Source organism: Bombina bombina, chromosome 5 (assembly GCF_027579735.1).
Source record: "Bombina bombina isolate aBomBom1 chromosome 5, aBomBom1.pri, whole genome shotgun sequence".
Lineage (NCBI taxonomy): Eukaryota > Metazoa > Chordata > Amphibia > Anura > Bombinatoridae > Bombina > Bombina bombina.
The window spans coordinates 76358237-76383446 of NC_069503.1; the positions used below are offsets into that span (position 1 = coordinate 76358237).

At 38.4% G+C, this 25210-nt stretch overlaps 1 pseudogene; it reads left to right on the forward strand.

Moving 5' to 3' along the window:
- The first annotated feature begins 3015 nt into the window (after nt 1-3015).
- Nucleotides 3016-25210, forward strand: part of LOC128659910 (oocyte zinc finger protein XlCOF6-like) — a 367873-nt pseudogene continuing 345678 nt past the window's right edge.

The window sequence follows — 25210 nt, forward strand, 5'->3', positions numbered from 1 at the left end:
TTAAGCTTTTAACTCATCATAGGAAATGTATACAGATAACAGAAATTGATTTTTATCTTCTTATTTTATACCATATGCACAATGTACATTAGTGAGCACTTCTTATAATTGTTAGATAGCTTGTTATCTGTCATAACTACCATTAAGTCTTGGCTTTAAAATAATAACATAACATCCTTATCAAACTACACATTTTGGTCCTGACGGTCCTGACCTGATGCACGCAATATTTATAGGCAGTGTCTTGCTATATGCACTTCCCACAAGACAGAGATAATTCATGTTTTAATAAAATTTGTAAATTAAATATTTGAAGAGTAAAAGAGTGGTAACAATGAATGCCATAGAACTGCCCTATAAAACTAAAATAAATCATCCCCTCTAAATCCTAAATGCACCCATGCCAAGCCATCTATTATGCCAGAAACCTAAAATTTCCCATCATGCTCACTCATTTTACAATTAACATGTTTAAATATCCAAACACTTTATTGCAATAATTAAACCCCATAATCATATTTAAACTGTATACTAGTTTTTATAGCTTATTAGTGAGAATTAAAGGGCCATTATACACTCATTTTTTCTTTGCATAAATGTTTTGTAGATGATCTATTTATAAAGCCCATAAAGTTAGTTTTTTTCAAAAATGTATAGTTTTGCTTATTTTTAAATAACATTGCTCTGATTTTCAGACTCCTAACCAAGCCCCAAAGTTTTATTTGAATACCGTCAGCTACCTTCTCCAGCTTGCTCCTGTTTGTGTAAAGGGTCTTTTCATATGCAAAAGAAGGGGGAGGGGGGAGTGTCTTATTTCCCACTTGCAGTGGGCTTTCCAACTACCTTTTCAACAGAGCTAAACTGACAGCTTCTAAGTACATTTTTAAACCATTTTATACTGGATTTTTATATCAGTATCTGTGCATCTTATTCTTTATAGTAGTGTCTATTACATGCAGTTATATGAAAACGAGTGTATACTGTCCCTTTAACTAAAAGGAACAGTAAAGACACAATTACATTTTCATAATTTTAAACAAATTTCCACTTTACTTCTAGTACCAAATTTGCTTTGTCCTCTTTGTTAAAGAGTAAACCTAGGTAGGCTGATCGGAGCTCAGGAGCGTGCAGGTGTTTTTAGTATTTAATGTCAGACAGCAGTGTTTTACAACATTGTTTGTAGAAATGTTATACATTGTTTTTCAATCACTGCTGCCATAACTTATAAAACACACATGCATGCTCTTGGGCCCCTCCTATCAGCAACCTATATTTACTTTTCAACAAAGGATACCAAGTGAACAAACCAAATTTGGTAGCAAGTAAATTGTAAATGTGTTTAAAAAAAATGGATATTTTATTTAAACCATGGAAGTTTCATTTTGACTTTACTTTACCTTTTAATTGATTTTTTTAAACTTTATTTACAAATGGTGTTTATTAGGCTATAATTAGAGTATGTATGCCCTATCATGCCACACTCAAAACAGACCAACATCGATTTTCAATAGGTCAAGGGTGTATTTTTAAAATTATTCTTCTGTGAAAATCCTGAAAAAAAAGTGCTGGAAAAGTGTTTTCCCGCCACCACTGATGCTGAAATTTCATGCAAGGTATAGGCGGTATATTGTCACGCTACAAATTCATTTGACAACCTAAAGGGTTATTGTATTGGAATGGGTTCAGAATTGAAAACACCAAAAAAAAAAACCACATTACATATGAAATCTGAGACATTAGATGCCGCAAGAATGATGAGTTCTTTTTGGCGGCAATATTATATATATTTTGAACATGAGTTTGATGCTGCTGCACTTATTACCTGGTAACGGTTGATGTAGATTATGGCTGCTAGCAGGGCAGCTGCAGCACTAGCATGAAAAAACTTAAGATCATCAGTCACTGACACTGTCCACAGTCCACTTCCTCCAGTTCCATCATTTATTTAACTGCGCACTGCGGAACGCTGTCGGCTGTCGTGTCGCTGACACTCACTAGTTCTTTCTGGCGCCTTGGTGAGCTGAGGGGAGCCTGACATGCAGTACTGTCTGCAGCTGCCTGGCAAGTAGTCCCGACTTCCTTCCCGCGCAGCGGCGCACGCTATGGTAGGCGGGGCTTAGACTCCGGAGACAGACTCACTGAATCACTGATGTCATAGTCATAGATACAGAGCAGACCTGATCGGGCACGCAGCCACGCACAACCCGGCTTAAAAAATAAATAAAACAAAACATTAATGAAGTGTTTCTGTAAACATTAATGAAGTGTTACTTTCTGTATGTATAATGTCAACAGTGCCAGTGGGCTGGGGAGGGGGCACAGCATTCCATTTGGGCAGGCATTGCCCCCCAATGTCCCCCCTTGGAGCCGACCCTGCCTTGTATCTTATATCCGTGGTCCGAGAGTGGCCACTATTTTTTTTAGCAGGGGTGTTTCTTACGTCTATTCTGTTTGTCATATTTGGGGGGTCCTTATTATAGTATTCAAAGGAAAAATGAGGTTTAATAGGTAGTTTGCACCTTTCATTTTAGGTATCTTCTATGAGGCATTGCTTATTAAAATTATAGTGAGTTAGTTATGGTGTGCCTTCATTATATGGAGGCTTGGTGCACCTTCAGTTCATGGTTATTACATTTGATGTTTTGGATTGTAAAGCTGACATTCCAATATGTTGTAAACTCATCTGATCTTTTTTGTTTTGCTTATTGGATGAATATTTATAATGTGCAAACTTGATGTCATACATGTTTGTAAACCTCAATAAAAAATTATTAAAAGAAAAAAAAAGTAAATTGAAATGTTGTTTAAAATGACATGCCCTATTTGAATCGTGAAACTTTTTTTGGGACTTGACTGTCCCTTTAATTATACCATACGTACAGTTAATCAGAACCATTATTTATTATCTCTTTTAACCATTTAATATACTTTTTACAGACACGGCCAGAGCACTGAGAGATATCAGGTATTGATGTAATTGCAGTGAATAAGGGAACCTTCTTCTTGAGCACAGACATTGGAGCCTGTTATCAGCATGAACTCATATGTGTTAGGTGAGTAAAATAGATATTATGCTGACTTTAACCCCTTAAGGACCACATCACTTTTCCATTTTCTGACCATTTGGGACCAGGGCTATTTCTGCAGTGTTTGTGTAATTTTCCTCTTACTCATTTACTGTACCCACACATATTATAAACCATTTTTCTCGCCATTAAATGGACTTTCGAAAGATACCATTATTTTCATCATATCATATAACTTACACATCTACAACTACCAAAAAACAACTATACTAAATAGTTTCTAAATTTTGTCCTGAGTTTAGCAATACCCAATGTTTACAAGTTCTTTGCCTTATTTGCAAGTTATAGGGCAATAAATACAAGTAGCACTTTGCTATTTTGAAACCATTTTTTTTGCAAAATTAGGGTTAGTTACATTGGAACACTGATATCTGTCAGGAATTCCTGAATATCCCATTTTGGTATATTTCATTCCACCATTTTAGGGCAAAATACGATCAAATAAAAAAAAATTGTTCAATTTTTCAAAAACTTTAGGTTTCTCACTGAAATTATTTACAAACAGCTGTAGTGTAGTAGACAACCCAAAGTATTGATCTAGGCCACCATTTCACCGCCAAATGCAATCAAATAAAAAAAAAGTTAAATTTTTCACGATTTTAGGTTTCTCACTGAAATTATTTGCACACAGCTTGTGCAATTATTTCACAAATGGTTGTAACAGCTTCTCTGTGATCCCCTTTGTTCAGAAATAGCAGACATATATGGCTTTGGTGTTGTTTTTGGTAATTATAAGGCTGCTAAATGCTGCTGAGCACCACACGTGTATTATGCCCAGCAGTGAAGATGTTAATCAGGTAGCTTGCAGGGTTAATTTTAGCTTTAGTGTAGAGATCAGCCTCCCACCTTACACATCCCACCCCTTGATCCCTCCCAAACATCTCTCTTACCTCCCCCACCCCATAATTGTCCCCGCCATCTTAAGTACTGGCAGAAAGTCTGCCAATACTAAAATATTTTATTTTTTTAAAAACATATTCTGCTGTGTAGGATCCCCCTTAGCCCCCAACCTCCCTGACCCCCCTAAACAGCTCTCTAACCCTCCCCCTCTGCCATCTTGGGTACTGGCAACTGTCTTCCAGTACCAAATTTGCCATAAAATTTGGTATTTTTATCCTAAAAAAATTGTACCATAGTGTAGCGAACTAGCGATCCCACCCGCCCATGTGCACACGCGCACTCCCGGCGCCCCCGCACATGATCCAGCCCCCCTCTGATGCACATCACCCATCGATGGCCGCCCACCTGCCGACTTATCCTAAAAAACAATTTTACCATAGTGTAGCGTTTCCCACCCACCCACGTGCAAGCGCGCACACCTGTGTGGACTCCCGACACCCCTGGCATCACTGCAATAACATGAAAGTATCTGGAAGCGATCAGGATTGCTTCCACTGCTTGAAAACACTAACAACATGCAAGGTACATCGTTGGCCGTAAACTACCATTTTCTCCAACATAGGTGTGTCCGGTCCACGGCGTCATCCTTACTTGTGGGATATTCTCTTCCCCAACAGGAAATGGCAAAGAGCCCAGCAAAGCTGGTCACATGATCCCTCCTAGGCTCCGCCTACCCCAGTCATTCTCTTTGCCGTTGTACAGGCAACATCTCCACGGAGATGGCTTAGAGTTTTTTAGTGTTTAACTGTAGTTTTTATTATTCAATCAAGAGTTTGTTATTTTAAAATAGTGCTGGTATGTACTATTTACTCTGAAACAGAAAAGAGATGAAGATTTCTGTTTGTATGAGGAAAATGATTTTAGCACCGTAACTAAAATCCATGGCTGTTCCACACAGGACTGTTGAGAGCAATTAACTTCAGTTGGGGGAACAGTGTGCAGTCTCTTACTGCTTGAGGTATGACACATTCTAACAAGACGATGTAATGCTGGAAGCTGTCATTTTCCCTATGGGATCCGGTAAGCCATGTTTATTAAGATAGTAAATAAGGGCTTCACAAGGGCTTATTAAGACTGTAGACTTTTTCTGGGCTAAATCGATTCATTATTAACACATATTTAGCCTTGAGGAATCATTTATTCTGGGTATTTTGATATGATTATATCGGCAGGCACTGTTTTTGACACCTTATTCTTTAGGGGCTTTCCCTAATCATAGTCAGAGCCTCATTTTCGCGCCGGTATGGCGCACTTGTTTTTGAGGACAGCATGGCATGCAGCTGCATGTGTGTGGAGCTCTGATACATAGAAAAGTCTTTCTGAAGGCATCATTTGGTATCGTATTCCCCTTTGGGCTTGGTTGGGTCTCAGCAAAGCAGATTCCAGGGACTGTAAAGGGGTTAAATATAAAAACGGCTCCGGTTCCGTTATTTTAAGGGTTAAAGCTTCCAAATTTGGTGTGCAATACTTTTAAGGCTTTAAGACACTGTGGTGAAATTTTGGTGAATTTTGAACAATTCCTTCATACTTTTTCGCAATTGCAGTAATAAAGTGTGTTTAGTTTAAAATTTAAAGTGACAGTAACGGTTTTATTTTAAAACGTTTTTTGTGCTTTGTTATCAAGTTTATGCCTGTTTAACATGTCTGAACTACCAGATAGATTGTGTTCTGACTGTGGGGAAACCAAGGTTCCTTCTCATTTAACTATATGTATTTTATGTCATAAAAAATTTTAGTAAAAATGATGCCCAAGATGATTCCTCAAGTGAGGGGAGTAAGCATGGTACTGCATCATCCCCTCCTTCGTCTACACCAGTCTTGCCCATACAGGAGGCCCCTAGTACATCTAGTGCGCCAATACTCCTTACTATGCAACATTTAACGGCTGTAATGGATAATTCTATCAAAAACATTTTAGCCAATATGCCCACTTATCAGTGAAAGCGCGACTGCTCTGTTTTAGAAAATTCTGTAGAGCATGAGAACGCTGATGATATGGTTTCTGAAGGGCCCCTACACCAGTCTGAGGGGGCCAGGGAGGTTTTGTCTGAGGGAGAAATTTCAGATTCAGGAAACATTTCTCAACAAGCTGAACCTGATGTGATTACTTTTAAATTTAAGTTGGAACATCTCCGCGCTCTGCTTAAGGAGGTGTTATCCAATTTGGATGATTGTGATTATCTGGTCATTCCAGAACCACTATGTAAAATGGAAAAGTTCTTAGAGGCCCCGGGGCCCCCCGAAGCTTTTCCTATATCCAAGCGGGTGGCGTACATTGTTAGTAAAGAATGGGACAGGCCCGGTATACCTTTAGTACCTCCCCCCATATTTATAAAATTGTTTTCCTATAGTCGACCCCAGAAAGGACTGATGGCAGACAGTCCCCAAGGTCGAGGGGGCGGTTTCTACTCTACACAAGCGCGCCACTATACCCATAGAAGATAGTTGTGCTTTCCAAGATCCTATGGATAAAAAATTAGAAGGTCTGCTAAAGATGTTTGTTCAGCAAGGTTCCCTTCTACAACCAATTGCATGCATTGTCCCTGTCACTGCAGCCGCGTGTTTCTAGTTTGATGAGCTAGGAAAGGCGATTATTAGTAATTCTTCTTCTTATGAGGAGATTATGGACAGAATTCGTGCTCTTAAATTGGCTAATTCTTTCACCCTAGACGCCACCTTGCAATTGGCTAGGTTAGCGGCGAAAAAATTCTGGGTTTGCTATTGTGGCGCAGAGCGCTTTGGTTAAAATCTTGGGCAGCGGATGCGTCTTCCAAGAACAAATTGCTTGACATTCCTTTCAAGGGGAAAACACTCTTTGGCCCTGACTTGAAAGAGATTATCTCTGATATCACTGGGGGCAAGGGCCACGCCCTTCCTCAGGATAGGTCTTTTCAAGACCAAAAATAAACCTAAGTTTCGTCCCTTTCGCAGAAACGGATCAGCCCCAAGGGCTACGTCCTCTAAGCAGGAAGGTAATACTTCTCAAGCCAATCCAGCCTGGAGACCTATGCAAGGCTGGAACAAAGGAAAGCAGGCCAGGAAACCTGCCACTGCTACCAAGACAGCATGAAATGCGGGCCCCCGATCCGGGACCGGATCTGGTGGGGGGCAGACTCTCTCTCTTCGCTCAGGCTGGGGCAAGAGATGTTCTGGATCCTTGGGCGCTAGAAATAGTCTCCCAAGGTTATTCTCTGGAGTTCCAGGGGCTTCCTCCAAGGGGGAGGTTCCACAGGTCTCAGTTGTCTTCAGACCACATAAGAAGACAGGCATTCTTACATTGGGTAGAAGACCTGCTAAAAATGGGAGTGATTCATCCTGTTCCATTAGGAGAACAAGGGATGGGGTTCTACTCCAATCTGTTCATAGTTCCCAAAAAAGAGGGAACGTTCAGACCAATCTTAGATCTCAAGATCTTGAACAAGTTTCTCAAGGTTCCATCGTTCAAGATGGAAACCATTCGAACACTCCTTCCTTCCATCCAGGAAGGTCAATTCATGACCAAGGTGGATTTCAAGGATGCGTATCTACATATTCCTATCCACAAGGAACTTCATCGGTTCCTAAGGTTTGAATTCCTGGACAAGCATTTCCAGTTCGTGGCGTTTTCTTTCGGATTAGCCACTGCTCCTAGGATTTTCTCATAGGTACTAGGGTCCCTTCTGGCGGTGCTAAGACCAAGGGGCATTGCTGTAGTACCTTACTTGGACGACATTCTGATTCGAGCGTCGTCCCTTCCTCAAGTAAAGGCTCACACGGACATTGTCCTGGCCTTTCTCAGATCTCACGGATGGAATGTGAACGTGGAAAAGAGTTCTCTATCTCCGTCAACGAGGGTTCCCTTCTTGGGAACTATAATAGACTCCTTAGAAATGAGGATTTTTCTGACAGAAGCCAGAAAAACAAAACTTCTAGACTCTTGTCGGATACTTCATTCCGTTCCTCTTCCTTCCATAGCGCAGTGCATGGAAGTGATAGGTTTGATGGTAGCGGCAATGGACATAGTTCCTTTTGTGCGCATTCATCTAAGACCATTACAACTGTTCATGCTCAGTCAGTGGAATGGGGACTATTCAGACTTGTCTCCGAAGATACAAGTAAATCAGAGGACCAGAGACTCATTCCGTTGGTGGCTGTCCCTGGACAACCTGTCACAAGGGATGACCTTCCGCAGACCAGAGTGGGTCATTGTCACGACCGACGCCAGTCTGATGGGCTGGGGCGCGGTCTGGGGATCCCTGAAAGCTCAGGGTCTTTGGTCTCGGGTAGAATCTCTTCTACCGATAAATATTCTGGAACTGAGAGCGATATTCAATGCTCTCAAAGCTTGGCCTCAGCTAGCGAGGGCCAAGTTCATACATCAACCATCAGGGGGGAACAAGGAGTTCCCTAGCGATGGAAGAAGTGACCAAAATCATTCTATGGGCGGAGTCTCACTCCTGCCACCTGTCTGCTATCCACATCCCAGGAGTGGAAAATTGGGAAGCGGATTTTCTGAGTCGTCAGACATTGCATCCGGGGGAGTGGGAACTCCATCCGGAAATCTTTGCCCAAGTCACTCAACCGTGGGGCATTCCAGACATGGATCTGATGGCCTCTCGTCAGAACTTCAGAGTTCCTTACTACGGGTACAGATCCAGGGATCCCAAGGCGGCTCTAGTGGATGCACTAGTAGCACCTTGGACCTTCAAACTAGCTTATGTGTTCCCGCCGTTTCCTCTCATCCCCAGGCTGGTAGCCAGGATCAATCAGGAGAGGGCGTCGGTGATTTTGATAGCTCCTGCGTGGCCACGCAGGACTTGGTATGCAGATCTGGTGAATATGTCATCGGCTCCACCATGGAAGCTACCTTTGAGACGAGACCTTCTTGTTCTAGGTCCGTTCGACCCACTCCAGCTGACTGCTTGGAGATTGAACGCTTGATCTTATCAAAGCGAGGGTTCTCAGATTCTGTTATTAATACTCTTGTTCAGGCCTGAAAGCCTGTAACCAGAAAAATTACCACATAATTTGGTATATCTGTTGGTGTGAATCTGCAGGATTCCCTTGGGACAAGGTTAAGATTCCTAAGAGTCTATCCTTCCTTCGAGAAGGATTGGAAAAAGGATTATCTGCAAGTTCCTTGATGGGACAGATTTCTGCCTTGTCTGTGTTACTTCACAAAAAGCTGGCAGCTGTGCCAGATGTTCTAGCCTTTGTTCAGGCTCTGGTTAGAATCAAGCCTGTTTCCAAAATTTTGACTCCTCCTTGGAGTCTCAACCTAGTTCTTTCAGTTCTTTAGGGGGTTCCGTTTGAACCCTTACATTCCGTTGATATTAAGTTATTATCTTGGAAAGTTTTGTTTTTGGTTGCAATTTCTTCTGCTAGAAGAGTTTCAGAATTATCTGCTCTGCAGTGTTCTTCTCCTTATCTGGTGTTCCATGCAGATAAGGTGGTTTTGCGTACTAAACCTGGTTTTCTTCCAAAAGTTGTTTCTAACAAAAACATTAACCAGGAGATAGTTGTGCCTTCTTTGTGTCCTAATCCAGTTTCAAAGACGGAACGTTTGTTGCACAACTTGGATGTAGTTCGTGCTCTCAAATTTTACTTAGCAGCTACTAAGGATTTCAGACAAACTTTGTCTTTGTTTGTTGTTTATTCTGGTAAACGGAGAGGTCAAAAAGCAACTTCTACCTCTCTCTCCTTCTGGATTAAAAGCATTATCCGATTGGCTTATGAGACTGCCGGACGGCAGCCTCCTGAAAGAATCACAGCTCACTCCACTAGGGCTGTGGCTTCCACATGGGCCTTCAAGAACGAGGCTTCTGTTGATCAGATATGTAAGGCAGCGACTTGGTCTTCACTGCACACTTTTTCTAAATTTTACAAATTTGATACTTTTGCTTCTTCTGAGGCTATTTTTGGGAGAAAGGTTTTGCAAGCCGTGGTGCCTTCCATTTAGGTGACCTGATTTGCTCCCTCCCTTCATCCGTGTCCTAAAGCTTTGGTATTGGTTCCCACAAGTAAGGATGACGCCGTGGACCGGACACACCTATGTTGGAGAAAACAGAATTTATGTTTACCTGATAAATTACTTTCTCCAACGGTGTGTCCGGTCCACGGCCCGCCCTGGTTTTTTTTTAATCAGGTCTGATAATTTATTTTCTTTAACTACAGTCACCACGGTAACATATGGTTTCTCCTATGCAAATATTCCTCCTTAACGTCGGTCGAATGACTGGGGTAGGCGGAGCCTAGGAGGGATCATGTGACCAGCTTTGCTGGGCTCTTTGCCATTTCCTGTTGGGGAAGAGAATATCCCACAAGTAAGGATGACGCCGTGGACCGGACACACCGTTGGAGAAAGTAATTTATCAGGTAAACATAAATTCTGTTTTTTTGTACAACGTACCCTGTACGTCGTTGGTCCTTAAGGGGTTAATATTGGGAAAATAGAATAGATCACTCATTAAACAAATAAAATATTATATTTATATCTGCATATCTAAGAACATTTGTGTCAGTGACTGTTAAAAAGATGGAGCAACCTCCACTGGGCTGAGAAAGAGGGTAAAAAAATACTACTCCCCCCTCTGTCCTTTTAGACAGGTCATGTCCAACAACTGCCTAACCTCACCCCCTGACCTGGTTCATTACTCAGAACACCTGCAACTCCATCTTCCCCTGCCCTGACCTTGCTCATGGAACACCCACAACTCCCCCAGTGTTCCCCAACCCAGAACCACCACTGATTTGTGTGCTTAATTTTACAGTGAGTATTATTAAACTAATAAAGTTTTTGGCTGTTTATATAAATAGAACAACCACAGCCGAAAAACTAAAGATTATCTTAAGGTCACTGTTCTTACCCTCTCAAAACATCTCACATTGTTTATTAGTCTGTGGTGATTAAGACATCATGTTCTCACCCAACTGGTTGAGCATGAGCCTGGCAGGGCTTTATTTGCAGTTGATTGTGCAATGTTAAATGAGGATGGTGGATGCCAGAATACAGATGTACTTGTTCCCTGGCTGAGAACATTACCCACATGCACCTTGTTTAATGGGGCCCTATAACATGTTTTTATTAGTAATTTAGTTTATTATGATGTAGTAATGTTTACATTCTATGCCATGCTTTTTTAATTTGTGATATACAGGTAAATAAATTTAAAAATAGAACACTGAAGACATTTTTTAGTATAAAACGTAATCTTTTTTTATTTAGATGTATTATATTATAAATGAATAAACATTCTTATTTTTTTTATTCCATTTCTTTTCATGTAGACAAACACGTCAATAGTTCATATCCATCCTTCACTACAGTCTTAGACACCAATGACTATTCACAAACATTGGGGATATCACAGCAGATATTTAAAGGAGATGGTGAATTGGCAGGAACTCGGCAGCAATCACTATGTACAGAGAGTAATTTAGTCATCAAACAAGAAGACAACATTTATGACTTATCTAGTGAAATTATTATACCCAAGGATAAACCACACACATTTACTGAGTTTTCAAAACATATTAAAGAAGGTACAAGTCTACAGTCTAGCCAAATGATTCATACAAATGAGAAACCTTTTCAATATACAGAGTGTGAGAAAAGCTTTAGATGGAAGTCTCCTCTACCAGAACACTACAAAATTCACACAGGTGAGAAACCACACACATGTACAGAGTCCGGGAAATGTTTTACACAAATGGGTCATCTGAAAACTCATAAAAAGATTCACACAAGGGAAAAGCCTTTCACATGTACAGAGTGTGGAAAAAGTTTTACACAAATAAGTACTCTGAAAACTCATGAAAGGATTCACACAGGAGTAAAGCTTTTTACATGTACAGAGTGTGGAAAACATTTTACAGAAAAAAATAATCTGAAAACTCATGAAAGGATTCACACAGGAGAAAAGCCTTTCACATGTACAGAGTGTGGAAAAAGTTTTACAGAAAAGAGTCATCTGAAATCTCATGAAAGGATTCACACAGGAGAAAAGCCTTTCACCTGTACAGAGTGTGGAAAAAGTTTTATACAAATAAGTAGTCTGAAATATCATGAAATGATTCACACAGGAGAAAAGCCGTTCACATGTACAGTGTGTGGGAAAAGTTTTACACAAAAGAGTGACCTAAAAACGCATGAAAAGATTCACACAAGAGAAAAGCTTTTCATATGTACAGTGTGTGGGAAAAGTTTTACACAATTAAGTAACCTGAAAAGTCATGAAAGGATTCACACAGGAGAAAAGCCTTTCACATGTAGAGAGTGTGGAAAAAGTTTTACAGAAAATAGTAATCTGAAAACTCATGAACTAATTCACACAGGAGAAAAGCCTTTCAAATGTACAGTGTGTGGAAAAAGTTTTACACAAATGAGTACTCTGAAATATCATGAAAGTCTTCACACAGGAGAAAAGCTTTTCACATGTAGAGGATTCACAAGGGAAGAAACCTTTCACATGTTTAAAAAGTAGAAAAAAAGCAGCCAGATTACGAGTAGTGCGTTATGGCCCATAACGCTGCTTTTTTGACCGGTATTACAGGTGTTGTAGTTACAGGTGTACCGCACACCTTTTTGGCTGTCACGCAACGTAACTACCGCACTTTTCCTATGGGACTTCCATAGCGCCGGTATTATGAGTTTGCCTGTCCGGCCAAAAAGTGAGAAGTACAGGCTATAACTACAAAATCTGTATCGCCACCTGAAAGTCAGTAGTTATAAGTTTTACGCTACAAAGCTGCACCCTAAAACTCATAACTAATGTGTTAAAAAGTACACTAACACCCATAAACTACCTATTTATCCCTAAACCGGGGCACTCCCGCACTGCAAACATTAAAATAAAATGTATAAACCCCAATTCCGCTGCTCCCCAACATCAATGCCACTATAATAAACTTATTAACCCCTAAACCGCCACACACCTGCATCGCAAACACTAGTTAAATATTAACCCCTAATCTGCCGTCCGCACACACCGCCGCTATAATAAACCTATTCCCCACTAAACCGCAAGCACCCCACAATGAAATATACTATAATAAACTATTAACCCCTAAACCTCTGGCCTCCCACATCACTACATAAATATATTAACCCCTAAACCTAAGCATAACCCTAAAACCCCCTAACTTAAATATAATTAAATATAAATAAACCTTACAATTATTAACTAATTAATACCTATTTAAAACTAAAAACAAACTTACCTGTAAAATAAAACCTAAGCTAGCTACAATATAACTAATCGTTAAATTGTAGCTATCTTATGTTTTATTTTTATTTCACAGGTAAGTTTGTATTTATTTTAACTAGGTAGACTAGTTAGTAAATAGTTATTAACTATTTACTAGCTACATAGTTAAAATAAATACAAAGTTACATGTAAAATTAAACCTAACCTGTCTTACACTAAAACCTAACATTACACTAAAATAAATTAAATTAATGAATTAAAATGATCTAAATTACAACCCCCCCCCCCACTAAATTACACAAAATTAAAAAAACGAAATTATCACCAAAAAACTGAATTACACCTAATCTAATAGCCCTATAAATAAAAAATGCCCACCCCAAAATAATAAAACTCCTAGCCTAAACTAAACTGCCAATAGCCCTTAAAAGGGCCTTCTGCGGGGCATTGCCCCAAAGATAACAGCTCTTTTACCTGGCAAAATAAATTACAATCAACCCCCCAGCAGTAAAACCCACGACCCACATAACCAATTCCCCCAAATAAAATTGTAACTAAAAAAACTAAGCTACCCATTGCCCTGAAAAGGGCATTTGGATGGGCATTGCCCTTAAAAGGGCATTTAGCTCTTTTACATTGCCCAAATCCTAATCTAAAACCCACCCAATAAACCCTTAAAAAAAAACCTAACCCCCGACGATCCACTTACAGTTTTGGAAGCCCGGACATCCATCCTCATCCAGCCTGTGAAGACCTCATCCAAGTGGCAAGAAGTCCTCATCAAAGCCAGGAGAACTCTTCATCCCAAGCTGGAAGAAGTCGTCCTCCAAGCGGCAAGAAGTCTTCATCTAGACGGCATCTTCTATCTTCATTCATCCGGCGCGGAGCGGGTCCATCTTGAAGACATCTGGCGCGGAGCATCCTCTTCATACGGTCGCCGTCATACACTGCAGGGTCCTTTTAAGGGACGTCATCCAAGATGGCGTCCCTTGAATTCCGATTGACTGATAGAATTCTATTCCAATCAGCCAATAGAATATGAGCTCAATCCCATTGGCTGATTGGGTCAGCCAATAGGATTGAAGCTCAATTCTATTGGCTGATTGGATCAGACAATAGGATTTTTTCCCTTTAATTCAAGTGATGCCATCTTGGATGACGTCTCTTAAAGGTATTTCAGATGCTATACAGATATGGTAGGTGTTAAAACAACAAACTGTACAGAATGACTAGAATAATTAGAGCAAAATACTCCCCTCTTGAATGACCGCAGCCTTCTATCAGTCTCTCCCAAAGGACTGTTAGTAGATTAGTGAAAATTGGATGTAGAGGCGCTGGTCTTTTTTACTGCTCTTGAAAAAGACTATTTTAGTCGTTGAAACGCGTTGAGCCAAAATAAGAGCTTTTATCAACATGTTTTAATAAATATTTGTTTGTTACAACAAGTATTTTTCTCTGCTGCCTTTTTGGAAGTATTTTTAAGCTACAAACCACATTTGAGGAACCGGATTCCGAATTACTCGGAGTGAGTAAATTGCACTTTATATAATTCGTGAGATACAATCACTTTCAGTGTAATCTCCATTGTCTGCAGATATCTGTTAAATCCTAAATATGGGCAAATCAGGCTACAAACCTATGTCAAGAGGCTGAACTCTGAATTTTTCGGAGTAAGTATACTGCACATTACTTGGTGTTAACTTTTGCAAATCACAAGCCAAGTTTCTCTCTTCAGTGTGCCAAACAACACACAGAAGGATAAAAGACCAGCGCCTCTACATCCCTTAAAGGGACCCTGCAGTGTACAGCAGCGACTGTATGAAGAGGATGCTCCTCGTCGGATGTCTTCAAGATGGATCCACTCTGCGCCGGATGGATGAAGATAGAAGATGCCGTTTGGATAAAGACTTCTTGCCGCTTGGAGGACGACTTCTTCCGGCTTCGATGAGGACTTTTTCCCGATTGGATGAAGACTTCTCCCGGCTTTGATGAGGACTTCTTGCTGCTTGGATGAGGACTTCGCCGGCTGGATGTCCGGGCTTCCAAAACTGTAAGTGAATCGTCGGGGGTTAGTGTTAGGTTTTTTAAGGGTTTATTGGGTGGGTTTTATTTTTAGATTAGGGTTTGGGCTAAATGCCCTATTAAGGGCAATGCCCATCAAAATGCCCTTTTCAGGGCAATGAGTAGCTTAGGTTTTTTAGTTAGAATTTTATTTGGGGGGGTTGGTTGTGTGTTGGGGGGTTTACTGTTGGGGGTTTATTGTAATTTATTTTGCCAGGTAAAAAAGATGTTATCTTTGGGGCAATGCCCAGCAAATGGCCCTTTTAACGGCTATCGGCAGTTTAGTTTAGGCTAGGAGTTTTATTATTTTGGGGGGCTTTTTATTTTGATAGGGCTATTAGATTAGGTGTAATTCATTTTTTTATAGTTTAGTTTTTTATTTTGTGTAATTTAGTGTTTATTTTTTTGTAATTTAGATAATTTTAATTCATTAATTTATTTTATTTTAGTGTAATGTTAGGTTTTAGTGTAAGACAGGTTAGGTTTTATTTTACAGGTAACTGTATTTATTTTAGCTAGGTAGTTATTAAATAGTTAATAACTATTTACTAACTAGTCTACCTAGTTAAAATAAATACAAACTTACCTGTGAAATAAAACTAACACCTATGCTAGCTACAATATAACTATTAGTTATATTGTAGCTAACTTAGGATTTATGTTACAGGTAAGTATGTATTTAGTTTTAAATAGAAATTAGTTAATTATTAATTGCAAGTTTTATTTAGCTCTATTTTAATTATATTTATTTTAGGGGGTGTTAGGGTTCCGTTAGGTTTAGGGATTAATATATTTATTTAGTGGTAATGATGTGGGAGGCCAGAGGTTTAGGGGTTAATAAGTGTAGGTAGGTGGCGACGACATTGGGGTTGGCAGAATAGGGATTAATAACTGTATGTAGGTGGCGGCGATGTTAGGGGCAGCAGATTAGGGGTTAATAACTATGTAGGTGGTGGCAATATTAGGGGCAGCAGATTAGTGGTGTTTAGACTCAGGGGTTTATGTTAGGGTGTTAGGTTTAAATATAAAAATTTTATTTCCCCTTAGACATCAATGGGGCTGCGTTACGGAGCTTTTCGCTCCGCAATCGCAGGTGTTTGGTCTTTTTTTTTGCCGACTCTCCCCATTGATTTCTATGGGGAAATCGTACACGAGCACGTAACAGCAGCTCAAAGCAGCGCTAGTATTTATGTGCGGTATGGAGCTCAACGCTGCTATATCGCCCGCAAATGCCGTCTTTTTTTAAACTCATAATACCAGTGCTATAGGGAGTGAAATACCCCCTGAAAAAGCTGCGATCTTTAATTTCCCTATAGCGCTAAAAACTCGTAGTCTGGCCCAAGGTTTTTTATTGAAATCAGGTATCACAAAACACCAAATATTTACACACAAATAAACTTTATATACACAGTGTACAAACCTTTTTACAATTATCCTAAAGAGGACAAACTCTCTAAATAGAAGCATCAAAATAGATGCTACTGTAAATAATACTTTCTAAATCCCAGTTATAAAAGCCTCAGATTGGAAGTGCTCTCCTGCTGTCCTTTGTTCCTCTATATATGTGCACCTCAGTTTCTCTCATACCAATGTGATAGAATCCAAACACCAAACAGGAATATACAAATCTGTCCTCATACTGACCAGTTTACACAACCATTCACCCCTAAAGCACCCCCAGTGTTGTTTATTAATATGCCACTGTTAGGAGTTGTACATTTGTTTTACATAGGGGAGAAAATAATTACATTTACAGAATAAAGGAGTCTTTATATGAATAGAGTGTTAGAGAATTATATAAACAAGAACATCAGTCTCAAATGATTGACATCTGGGAGATATATTTAATGTGCACATCATGTGGATAAACCTTTTCTTATAGCAATAGATGCTTAGCATTGTACATGTTATATACCAGAGGAATTACTGAGGGGAAACTGATTTTATTTAATGAGACACAATATCAGTAACCGGTACATACGTGATCATAATCAGTTTAATTTAAATGGCTACTATAACCTACATGTATACTGGGTATGTAATATGTGTGTCACGTGATCATAATCAGTTTAATTTAAATGGATACTATAACCTACATGTATACTGGGTATGTAATATGTGTGTCATGTGATCATAATCAGTTTAATTTAAATGGCTACTATAACCTACATGTATACTGGGTATGTAATATGTGTGTCATGTGATCATAATCAGTTTAATTTAAATGTCTTCTATAACCTACATGTATACTGGGTATGTAATATGTGTGTCATGTTCTGTAACTTGATATTATGTCTGTTAGATGTTTTCATGTTAGTTAGAAGCCACAAGAACTGATAATAGCACATACTGTATATATAAAGGGAACATTATATGTCTGATAAATCCCTTTGTATCAAGAGCACAAGTGTTATGTATATTTATACCATTGTGTGCATATATCATGTAATGCTGCTGTTTACTATATAATGATATACAATGTTTTTTCATGCAAATAAAAAGTGATTGTAATCCAGACCAGTACTTTGTGTTTTTTGTATAATTTAAAAACCCAATATCACAGAATAATTAGGAAAACAACATCGAAGACAGAAGCCAAATCTGACAGTGAAAGTTGAACGCTGATAATTCAGAGCAGTTTGTTATAGAGTAAACCTAGGAAGCTGATATTTTATGAGCTTAGGGGCGTGCATGTGTATTTGAAGTTGTTTGAAATGGCATGTTCTATCCAATCTGTTTAAGTTTAATTTTTACGTTGCTGTCCTTTTAACAGTACATAAAACAATATCAAATTAACCCCCAATTTATACTAATCCAGATTTTACTATATAAGTTTATACTGTTAGCTAATATCGGGCAGACTTTCTGGGCCTATGGCTCTTATCTGCCATCAATATCTATGTTTCTATTAATCACCAGCAAGACTTTATACACAGACATTTCTGTTACTTAAAGGGATAGGAAATTACACTTTCATGATTCAGATAGAATGTGTCATTTCATGATGCTTTTAATTTCACTTCTGTTAACAAGCTTATGTACTACTGAGAGCTGACTGGTGGCTACACACATGTCTCTTGTCATTTGCTCATGTGAAAAAAGAGAGATAAGTTGGCACTATGGATCCCTAAATGCCAAGTACAGCGGGGTGCCCCAATCAGAAATCTCTAGTAAGGAAAAAATGTGGACAAGGAGGGAAAGTACTGGCGCTGGAGAACTAGGGGGAGTCTATAAGGAAGACTTACATCAGAGAAGGGGAAGAAATCTTAGATATTTAGCATTTAAATCTGCTATTATATGTGCAGATTATATAATGATTCAGTGTGAAATACACTTTATTAGAAATTAAGTAACTAATATGTTGGAACACTAGAGACTAGCTCGTCGAAAGCAGATTACAGTAGTGTCCAGCGAAATACTTTAGGTTACTTGAAGAATATGCTAATATGTATGATTATGCTAATAGTCAATGATGTTAACAAACATGAGGCTTGTATATTGTTGGATTAGTTAGTGTTATAAGATTAAGAGACAATAGTAATGTTTATTAATACAGATAAAATATCGATACAATATGGAGAATCTGGACGTCCAGAAATTAAGCTAAAAACAATAGCAAATAACCTGTTTTATAGCTAAAAAGACAATTGGCTTAATATCATGTAAATGATCGCTATAAGATATAGGAATTACAATGAATCAATGTTCATTTTACAGATAAATAGTATAATTGAAAGTACCTGACTAAACCTCTCGCTCTACATCTAGAGAGAAGGTTTAATTTAATAAGGGATCCGCTCTCATTTGATGGGGCACATAAAGTCATGGTGGTTTTTAATGAAAACGTGGGTCCGTTGGGGCTCAGTGAGTAAGAGGCGCTTTGATGGAAAGCTGGTGTCGGTGTAGCTGGGTTCACTGTAGTTGAAGTTTTTCTTGTTCATATCTATAATACTTTTGGCGTAGAAGGTGCTCTGTTCCGCTCCTAGGTCCTCTGTATTAACTTATGGGTTCGCTGCTGACGTTTGCTACTGACGTCACTTATATTCCGTTGCTCTGTACAGGATCATGGAAATGATCTAGCCGATATGGTATATTTACACCGTAGTGTGTAGCCCTCTGCTGATGGTTGTAATAGATACTATGGTCTTGTAGTAGGCGATATTGCTTGTTCCTTTTTTGTGCAATGATATGTGCAAAGTAGAAGGAATATCCAGTCTTTTTAGACTAAGCCAAAAGATGTGTAGCTTTAGAAGATACACAGGTTAATGTGCAGTAACTCAGTTCAACGCATTTTACCTCATGCTTGGGACATTTTCAAGAATGAATTACACTTCAAATATCCATTTATTTAAGCCAGTTTTCTGTATCCTATTGGGTAATTAGCCGTGGGTGTGTTGTTCAGGGAACCTATTATTGCCAAGTTTTTAAAGGTGGAATATATCCATTCTTGATTATATATTGTCAAATTCCTTAAGGTGGAATATATCCAATCCTGTTTTTTTTTTGTTCCATTGTTACCAAAGGACAATTGTTGGAGGATAGTTGCTAATTATAATCCAATGAGGGATCCGTTTTTCAGTTAGAATGAAAGCATCAATACGCATTGTGGTTACTTTGTTATTACTCGGCTGTATCTTTTTAAAATACAGATAAAACAAAAGCAATATTAAGTATGTACTCAAATTTAAAGTTAAAGTTAATAACCATTGTTATAAGGTTGTGAGTGTGTAGCGGATAGTATAGCCTCCTATTAATTCTCAAAGAAATGGTCATACAAAACAATGGTGTACATAGGTTGCACCCATATACAAACAGAGTATTTTTTAAAGATGTTAATTGAGTTGGAGGGTCATGTATGAGTGTGAATATTAATTACATGAAAGGCGTAACATCTAGTTCTGAATTTAGACCTAGTGAGTGAAGGGTTTTCATTTTATAAATAAGCTCTGTTTCCTTTTTGAGGAGTTTCTTTTTGTAATTACCTCCCCTCCAGTGGACTTTTACTTTTACTATACCCCAGAATGTTAGGTCTTTTAATCTTTTGTTATGTACATCTTTAAAATGTCTATATAGATGAGTATCTTTGTTATCCTTTTCTATGAGCCAGAGGTTTTCTCTTATTCTCTCTCTGAGGGTCCTTGTGGTCTCTCCTAAGTATTGTTTTTTGCAACTGCATTGTATAAGGTAGATTACCCCTTTGTCAGTGCATCTAATCATGTCTTTAATTTAAAAAAAATTCTCCAGTGTGATTAGATGAGAATCACACTGGAGATGAGAATATAGTGTTCATATTGAACTGTTATGGTTCAAAAAATAACCCTAAATACAGTTGGGTATATGTATATGTATATTTTTTATATTACCATAACAGTTCAATATGAATACTATAGAAACATTTATTATAGCATTCACAAATCTGCACCTATAATGGGATACTTTTTTACTACTGAATATGAAACACTAAAAAATAGACCAATAATTTATATTTATAAAGTGAAACTTAAGTTTATGTATAACGGTACTGGTATAAATAATTGATATCACCCACTTTTATGATATGAATTGCCCAAAACATTACTTTGTTTGTTCCTCAGCCTCAAAAAATCTTTGTATGGAGGCATCTGTTTGATAATGGTTAAAATAAGAGAATCATAATATATCATTCAATGGAATAACTCATTATAAAATATGAACTGTTTCGTTTTCTGTATGTCCTTTTATTATTTATTATATATAGATTGGGTTGAGATATTAGGGATTAAAACAAATATTGACAGAGAATATAAAAAGACTTTTTATTTTTCATATGAGCATAAACAAAACAAAGTTCCACTTCGTATGGCACTGAAGGAGTTAACATAAAAGATCATATGACCTGAAGTGGCTAGAGGGAAAAGGGTTTAAAAGAGAGATCAGAAGGAGCTGAAGGGTATCTTGAGAAAGGCTTTGTGGAAGCCATACGCGTTAATCCAACCTAACAGCTCACAACAACACTGTTTTTTTCTGGCACCCAGGATCACTGCACCTAACCCTGTTGTTTGAATTTAAGAAACCGAGGTTAGCAATAGGACAGCGAGAGGAGCCGTGTGAAGAAATTATCAAGGAACATAGTGCGCGCACTTAATTCAAAGAGAGGAACCTTGCACCATTGGTCCATGAAACCCATGTGACCCCACAGCTGATCCATCAACAGTTGGAACACCAACAGAGAGGAGAGAGGTGCTTTCAACATTACACCTAAAGGTACTGTGATCAAATATAGCTCCGGATTGTTTAAAAGTATTCACAGCAAGACTATAAATTACTGTATCTCACATCATGCTTGATTGGTTAAACGGAAGAAATGACAACACTTTGCAACATAGTCTTATATTACAACCATTAAGCTTATGGATACATTGTGCAAAAGCGTTTAGATTGTCAGATCATATATTTGCTCTGAGCGCTTACTGAATACAGAAAGATTGGGACTGTTAAATGCTCTAACATCAATCAACTTGTATCCTTATCTCAACCCTATTTTTACAGTTTATATGCATTTTTGATTACACTTTCTGTGTAATGATCAGTTGTTTCTAAGAATTTCTCAATTGTATTTTTAGTATTTTTCAATGTTTGAAATAATGGAGATTTTTTTATATGAAAGTTTTTTTTATTGACTTTTGAATGTTATTACATACAGCATCTTAAATAACAGTTAGAAACATAAAAACAAAAAATACAAATACAATAACATTACAGCCTTCAAGTGATTGAATATGTGAGTTTTCCACACAAGTCAAGAGTAGTTTTGGTTTATCGACCTTTCAGTAACATTCCAAAATATAATGGTGTGTTAATTCCGCTTTCCATCTAGCCTGACTCAATCTCAATCATGATCAAATCCCTATTTCCTCCCCCCCTCATCTCTACCCATTCATCTTGCTCCTGAAGACTCAATTATCTCACTCATTGAGGCACTCTAACCGGATTGTTTCCTACTGATCTTGTTGGTTTGCTAGGATTCTAGCTCTATTTTCTTTTTCAGTATACGTAATATATGGTTCCCACTGTTGTATAAACTTATCCCTGGTATTAAGAAGCTCTGCCGAGGCGCTACTCATTGTAAAGTGATAATCTATTCTACTTTTAATATATTCAAATGAGGGTGGATCCACCTTCCAAAATCTAGCTATGCTTACTCTCACAACCGTGCAGATCAAGGCTATTAGCTTGTGATGTCTTTTCACTTTATTATCTGGAGGAAAATGAAGCAAAGCCTGTTCATGGGTAAGTGTGATATTAGTTTCTAGAATTAGGCTTAGATACCTTGAAGTCTGATTCCAAATCTCTGTAACCTTTCCACAATGCCACCACATGTGTAAGTATGTCCCTTCCTCCCCACAACCCCTGTAGCACAAGTGGGGCCTGCTGTCCTGTGTATTGGCAAATCTTGTGGGATATATGTACCATTTATAGAGTACTTTAATATAGTTTTCCTTCAACATGGCATTTGGAGAAAACGATAGACCTCTATTAATGTTTGATACCCAATTATCTATTGTCCATGTCCTGCCCAAATCCTGTTCCCATTTAGTCATTATTACACTCTTGTCCCTATTTGAGCCACCATTAATAGCCGGATAGAGCAATGCTATCAGTCCCCTCCTAACCTCCTTCGATAAACATAGTGATTCTAATATAGTATTGTTTGGAGGCTTATCTAATCCCATTATCTCTCGAACTCTGGATTTAAGTTGTAAGTAGTGGAACCACTCATTTTGCCCGGGTGTGCCTAGCTCTGCATATTGAGAGAAGGATAGTAGGTCACTATTAACATAAACATCTGCTATTCGGTAGAGGCCTTTATTCTCCCATTTCCTTTGAGTATGTATGTCAACTAAAGATTCAAGAGGGGAGAGCGGGGTCAGTCTGGACCTCTCGTTGAGTAAATGATACTTCCTAGTCGCTGTGTCCCAAATAAAAGCAGTGTGTGTGATCGCAATGAACTGTTTGATGTGACCGGGTCTGTTTTGTTGTGTTGCCCAAAGAATATTATCCAATCTTCTTACATTAAGCATGTCTTTTTCTAGTTGGACCCATTGTGGTGTAAGTCCTAATTTAAACCATTGTGTGGTCTGGGCCAATCTAGCTGCATAATAATATGATATTAGGTTAGGTAATCCGATGCCTCCCTCTCCCCTATGTCTCATCATATTGTGTTTGTTTATTCTAGCCCTTTTCCCTCCCCAAATGAATTTTAAAATTGCCTTCTGCATTACATATAATTCTGACAACGGTATTGAAATTGGGAGTGTTCTGAATAGGTATAGGAGTTTGGGCAATATTGTCATTTTGACAGATATTACTCTTCCATACAGGGAGATGTTAAATTTAGTCCATTTCACTAATAGCTCTCTAATGTGTGTGAACATGGGGACATAATTTTCCCTATAAAGTAAGTGCACATCTTTTGTGAGGTTGATTCCTAGATATTTGAGAGATGATTTGGCCCATTTAAATGTAAAGTTAATTTCTAATAATTTCTTTGTTGGCTTTGGGAGATATGTGCTAAGGGCCTCACACTTGCCTTCATTGATTTTATATCCAGACAACTGTCCAAATTTATTTATTATGGAATATACCATCGGGAGCGAAAATAAAGGTTTTGTGACTGCAAGGATGACGTCATCAGCAAATAATGAAATTTTATATTCCTTATCCCCCACCCGTATACCTGCAATATTTGGATTATCCCTTATACTAACCGCCAATGGCTCAATACATAGAGCAAAAAGTAGGGGTGACAGGGGGCAACCTTGTCTTGTGCCATTACGGATTTTTATTCTGTCTGATTGATACCCTGAGAGTCTTATGTATGCATCTGGGCTTGAATATATATTTTTTAAGGCAGTAGTGAAGGGGCCTTTAAATCCCATTTTGCTAAGCACTGCAAACATGTATTCCCAGTTAACTCTATCAAATGCCTTCTCTGCGTCCAATGCTAGAAACAGAGAAGGCATCTTCCCAACTGTCGCATAATTAATCAGGTCAATCACTTTCCTAGTGTTATCTGGTGCCTCTCTTTGCGAGATGAAACCCACTTGGTCATTGTCTATCAAATTTCTAACGGGTAGGGTCAATCGGTTAGCCAAAATTTTTGTGAATAATTTTAGGTCCTGGTTGATTAAGGAAATTGGCCGGTAATTTTAGCAGTATTGTTTGCTCTTGCCAGGTTTTGGAATGACCGTCACCCTTGCAGTCAACAAATCTGGGGGAATATCTACTCCTTGCAAGATGTTATTAAACAGTATCCTCAATTGGGGAGCCAGTGATAACTGCAGGTCTTTATAAAATGAGCCTGGAAACCCATCAGGGCCTGGTGCTTTGTTTCTTTTAAGTTCTTTGATAGCCAGCATAATCTCTTGTATTGTTATGGGGGAGTTCAAATTCTCTAGTTCTTCTTCTGTGATAGTTTTTAATTTGCTATCTTCTAGGAATCTAATCAATTCTTCTCTCTTGTTATTATTTGTATTACTACTAGGTAAATTATAAAGATTGTTATAAAAGTTGGCAAACTCATTGGCTATTTGTTGGGGATCATTTGTGACTTGTCCCAAGGTAGTTTGTATTTGTGGGATTGTAGTCGCCCTTGTCAGGTCTTTTAGTTTATTTGCCAGCATCCTATCTGGTTTGTTTGCGTAAATATAATATCTGGTGTCTACCGCTTTTATCGACTGGATCACTTCTCTATCTAATAGTTTGTTTATTTCTTCGTTTTTAATTTTAAGTAATTTTAAGACCTTTTTTTGGGGGCTTTTTTTTATTTGTTCTCTGAGTGCAGCAATTTCTACCCTCAAGCTATCTAGTTTGGCATTATAATTCTTCTTTATTTTGTTAGATTCGGCAATTAGCAGGCCTCTCACCGAGGCCTTAAGTGCGCTCCATACAAAATTTGGATTGGACGTTGAACCTGCATTAATATCTACAAAATCTTTA